Below are 6045 nucleotides of genomic sequence, written 5' to 3' on the forward strand. Positions count from 1 at the left end.
ATTGTGGATCACCCCATATGAGTCATCGGACCATAATTTGTTCGACTACAGCTGCAGCTACGCCAACTTTGGAAGAAATCAGCTCTTTACTATACTGCCTCTCCTCTACACTATCCCTCTAGTTTTCTATAAAAGAAAACTATTGCGATGACATTGTCAGTTCGCGCCTTTTCTGTCCGCCCTCCTATCTTCAAATACAATTGGGACTAAGGGGTGCAAATTGCAGCGTTGATCACCCACCCTCCAATCATCAAACATACCAAATGACAGTCCTCTAGCCTCAGTTGTTTTGATTTGATTAAGGTTAAAGTTATGATGATCGTGCCCCTGGCACCGCCGAATCCAAATCCGGAGGCGTCGCCGAAGCATCTTCACTTGACCACATCTGGGGAGCAACTGAGCGCTCTCCGGTCGTAGCTGAGATTTAGTACATACTGCAGCACATCGAGAGTTACATCCAGCCATACTATACGTAGTACAGAAAACTCGATTTCTTCGGCGCATTTTTACTTGTTTCTTCTCCTTCTTAGCCTTAATGTAAAAGATCTGTTTCCTTATAACTCGAAGTAAAACAATTCCAAGCAGGTAAATATTGTGTATTTCTCTGAAAGCAAGAATGACGTCATTCATATGTATCTTCTTCAAACAATAAGCAGATCCACTGACGGTCGATAAGCATTTACTTCCACCCTGAGTTTTCATTGGAACTTAACATTCACCAAGATCTTGACATTTACATGCGTCATTGCGACCTGGTAGACACTACACTAACACTTTTCTAACGTCAGTGTAAATTAGCTAATACTTTCTTAACGTTACCATTTATTGGTAGCTACTTTTTTAATGCATGGATTGGTAAACATTTTCTGGAAAAAGCTTGAACTTGTGTGTGAATTATGACAGCATAAACTTTTTCATCACACAGACTGAGTGGAGTGGAAAATAAATGTGGAACGTCAGCGCGAACAGAAAAATATGTACCTATTCTCCGTGTGAACTATCAATACTTATATCTATGTGAACGAGTAAAGACTTGTCTGTCTGCTGTCAGTGAGAAACTCTAAACAATCCTCCAAACTGTTTATACCGAGTGGCAGACAAAGCGCTACTCCCTGTGTATACTATTAAACAATGCTTTTAAGTTACAACGAACTGGTAATAACTGTTTTAGTCTTATCTGGGATTTTGAATATTTCCTTATGGGAACCAAGATGGGAATGAAAGCGTTCCCTACCCGAATCACACGGTCATTTCCAAGACGATCAGGATAATTTATCCATAACATCCACAATGATAATGTTACTCGTTTACTAAGCTTACGCACATTCAAGCGCCTCTCAAATTTCAGTATCATTTCGCAAAAAAGAGTTTCTGACACAAACTAGAATAGGCGATTCCCAGTCTCTTTTATTCCAGTTTACTTTATTTAGGGGGGTAGGGGGTGATTCGCAACAAACTTCATGAGTATGATGTGTTCAGTAATGAGCCACAGCAATGTCAGAGAGACAATGTATGTATATGTGTGATGTAACTATATATGTAGTATACATATATATATATATATATATGATATATATATATATGTATATCATCATCATCATACTATAATGAGCATAATGTCTGTCTGTCTCTCTGTCATTCAATCACGGCCAAACGGCTAGTCAGATGGGCATGAAACTTGGCAGGGTTATGGTGGGGACCCCTAAGATGGTTTGTAGTGGGGTTTCATCCAACCTACCCCTCTCCTTTGTAAGGGGTGGGAGTGAGAAGGGATTCCCTGAAACGGAGCTGTTTCTGGCCGTGAAACGAGGCTGGTTATTGCCGTAGACTTAGTAACTTTACGATTTTTCATACATAATTTCTGTACAACTTCCCCGGAGAAAGTCGCGAATATTTCAGCTCGGACACAATAGAAGATGAAAATTATCATCAATATCCGCAAGATTTTTTGAATAACTTAAATCCATCGGGACTGCCAGTGCACAAAATAACGTTGAAGAAGTACTGCCCGGTAATATTGCTTCGGAATTTCGATCCTGCCAATGGACATAATAAAAAGGAAACTGACAAGTTCCTACTTTCTACTCTTTTTTGGAAGACACAGGATCATAAGAGCATTTATCAGTAGCCATAACGCACTGACATACAAGTTGCGTCTTTGCAGTAACATAATGAAAAGAAAGATACTTTATTATTCGTATCACTGTGCAAAGTAATTGACAAAGAAACGAACCAGTCAAGATCCCTGTTCCGTTAAATGAAAGTCACCGACAAGAGAGAGAGAGAGAGAGAGAGAGAGAGAGAGAGAGAGAGAGAGCGAGAGAGAGAGAGAGAGAGAGAAATTTAACGACATTAATGCACTACAATTTTATAATTTTATCTTGCTATCGAAAAATGAGAGAGAGAAAGAGAGAGGAGATAATTTGTGATTTGAGAGCTAAGTAATCCGATAATCCCATCACCGTCTTCGTTACTTGACTTACATTGAGAGAGAGAGAGAGAGAGAGAGAGAGACTCATTAAAAGAGGGTAAACAATGAATACGAACTTCTTTACGTTCATTGATCGTCCCTTCGCTTACTTTAAGTGAGAGAGAGAGAGAGAGAGAGAGAGAGAGAGAGAGAGAGAGAGAGAGAGAGAGAGAGAGAGAGAGAGAATATCATTAAAAGAGAGGAGACAACAATGAATAAGAGTTTCTCTGCGTTTAAAGATCGTCCCTTGAATTACATCACGAGAGAGAGAGAGACCTTACCTTACCTTACCTTACATCTTGTTCGGGTTGCCCCAGGTCCCTCAGTGTGAGGCACCTCTAATGTCTACCAGAGAGTTGCTAGTACATCTTCCGGTATATTTTGCATCTTCCAATCTTGGATGGTCTGGGATGCAGTTTAGATATTTGTCGAGCTTATTCTTAAACACATCTATGCTCACTCCTGTTATATTCCTCAGATGAGCTGGCAACGCATTGAATAGACAATGCATTATCGATACTGGTGCGTAGTGGATTAATGTCCTGTGTGCTTTCCTTATTGTTCCTGGTATAGTTTTGGGCACTATATATCTACCTCTGCTTGCTCTTTCTGATATTTTTAGCTCCATGATGTTTTCGGCTATTCCTTCTATCTGTTTCCATGCCTGAATTATCATGTAGCGTTCTCTTCTCCTTTCTAGACTATATATAATTTTAAGGATTGTAGTCTTTCCCAGTAGTCAAGGTCCTTAACTTCTTCTATTCTAGCTGTAAAGGACCTTTGTACACTCTATTTGTGCAATATCCTTTTGATAGTGTGGGTACCATATCATATTGCAATATTCAAGTGGACTACAAACATATGTTTTATAAAGCATAATCATGTGTTCAGCTTTTCTTGTTTTGAAGTGCCGTAACAACATTCCCATTTTTGCTTTACATTTTGCCAATAGAATTGCTATTTGATCGTTGCATAACATGTTCCTATTCATCATCACACCAAGGTCTTTAACTGCTTCCTTATTTGTGATTGTGTCATTATTAGGTCCCCTATATGCATATAGCTTCCCTTCTCTGTCTCCATAATTTATTGATTCAAATTTATCAAAGTTAAATACCATCCTATTTACCTCTGCCCAATCATATACTTTGTTAAGGTCTCTTTGTAGCGCGTTCCTATCTTCATCACAAGTAATTTCTCTACTTATTCTTGTGTCATCGGCGAAACTACTCACTACCGAATCCTTAACATTACTGTCTATGTCTGCAATCATAATAACAAACAGTAATGCAGCTAACACTGTACCTTGTGGCACACCGGAAATTACCTTGTCTTCATCCGATTTCTCATCGTTTGCAATAACTATCTGTTTTCTGTTGTGTAAAAATTCTTTTAACCATCTTCCTACTTTATCCACTATATTATGTTTTCTAATTTTCTTTGTTAATATATTATGGTCTACCTTGTCAAAAGCTTTTGCAAAGTCTGGATAAACCACATCTGTTTCATTTCCGCTTTTCATATTTTTGTATATGTTCTCATGGTGGACTAATAGTTGGGTTTGTGTACTTTTTCCAGGTACGAAACCATGTTGTCCTATATTAAACAGATTATTTTTTATTAAATGTTTCATAATATTTTTCTTCATTACCCTTTCATACAGTTTCATAATATGTGATGTTAGACTCACAGGCCTATAATTACTTGCCTCTAGTCTTGATCTACTTTTGAGAGAGAGAGAGAGAGAGAGAGAGAGAGAGAGAGAGAGAGAGAGAGAGAGAGAGAGAGAGAGAGTATTTGTGTAATCGCCTTTATTTTAATATTGCTGAACAAATAGTACATATAAATTTTTCACTTCTGCACCCGTATTTTATCACCCATTGTAGATGGGTAAGTTTGCTAGTATATATATATATATATATATATATATATATATATATATATATATATATATATATATATATATATATATCACATATCCTTGTTGATACTGGATTCAACTTACCTTCGGACAACCCAAAACTATTTGGGTATGACCGAAGGTGATAGGGACTGATCCGCAAGGCTGTTACCAGAGATAAAAGTTCGCTCTGGCACTGCTACATATATTCTTGTCGAATTCAGTTTCTATGTTCAGAAATAAAATAAACCCAGGGCCACCACGTAAGAATATTGGTAAAACTTACCATCTAAGAGCTAGGTGCTTCAAATTTGCCTACCAGAGTGGAAATGGGTTGGTTTCGATTCTGAATGCTGAAGCTGAATTCGACTTGAATACGTACAGCGGAGCTGAAATCAGTTTATGCCTCCGCCACAGGTAAGTGGACAAGTCCCTTCCACCTCTGCATCGAACCCATAAGACATAGGTTCGAATCCGGGCCAGGGCATAAGCATTCACTACAAAGAATTCTCTTGTGGGTTTAAGTCATCTGCAAGGTACGGTGTTTCAATATCAAAGGGTGTTTGTGGCTTATTGTTTGAAAATATAAATATGTTATGTGCCAATTGGAATGTAGAGAAAAGAATATAGAATTTAGGTCAAAGGCTAAGCAATGGGACCTATGAAGCCATTCAACGCTGAAACGGAAATTGACAACAAGAAGGTTTGAAAGGTGTAAAAGGAGGAAAACCTCAAAGCAGTTGCGCTATGAAACAACTGTTAAGAGAGGGTGGAAAGTAAGATGGAAGAAAGAGAATATGAACAGAGGTACGGTAAAAGGAATGAAAGGGGGTTGGAGCTAGAGCCCAATGGGGAAGCTGCAAAGAACCTTAAGTAATGCCAAACTCAACTTATACCTCCAGGGACAACTTAGTGAATCAAACCCAAAAGCATAGGTTGAAATTCTAGCTAGACTCGCAGTGGATCTTAACCTTTTTATTACCACGCCCCCTGTAAAAGTTGGTCCTTTCTTTCACGGCCCCCTTGCATCTATGAGTGAAATTCCCTCCCAGATTTAAAGGAAAATAAAAAAATGAGAAAGAGAAGGGGTTATGAGGGTAAGAAGGGAAGACTATTGGCTTGGTTTTGGACATTTGGGATTTGAAGGAGGGTGAGGATGGACGGCATGCCACCTCACCCGTAGAACTCTTAGTACCTGACGTGGTCGAGCGAGGGGAAAGTTTAATGTCAAACCCTATCCTCAGTGCCGGGTCTGATCTCGACGGACATCATGACGCCTTAGCACCGGAGCTAGGGTGTATATCCAGTAATTACCCCTAGGACGATCCTAATTAAAGGTATGACCCGTCCTCTAAGTGTGACTCCATGGTGGGTATGGGGAATATCTGTATGAACTATGTATTTTACGTTCTATGGCAACCCCCCCTATTTCTGTTGATGACCCTATGCTTTCATCGAAGGACTTGTCCACGGAACCCAAACATCAATTTTTCATGGTCAGTCCCCAGGATCAATGTAGTATCCCTGGGCCGAATGACAGACGGACACAGTTGACAACCCAAAGCAATGCAAGTAGATATAATACAGCCAGGAAATCTAAACAAAAAGTATCTGGTTCCAGTATTGTCACACTGGAACCATTTGCCATGAAGAAAAATAAAAAGTATGAAATAGC

The sequence above is a fragment of the Macrobrachium nipponense genome, chromosome 15 (genome assembly GCF_015104395.2).
Source record: "Macrobrachium nipponense isolate FS-2020 chromosome 15, ASM1510439v2, whole genome shotgun sequence".
Taxonomy (NCBI): Eukaryota; Metazoa; Arthropoda; class Malacostraca; order Decapoda; family Palaemonidae; genus Macrobrachium; species Macrobrachium nipponense.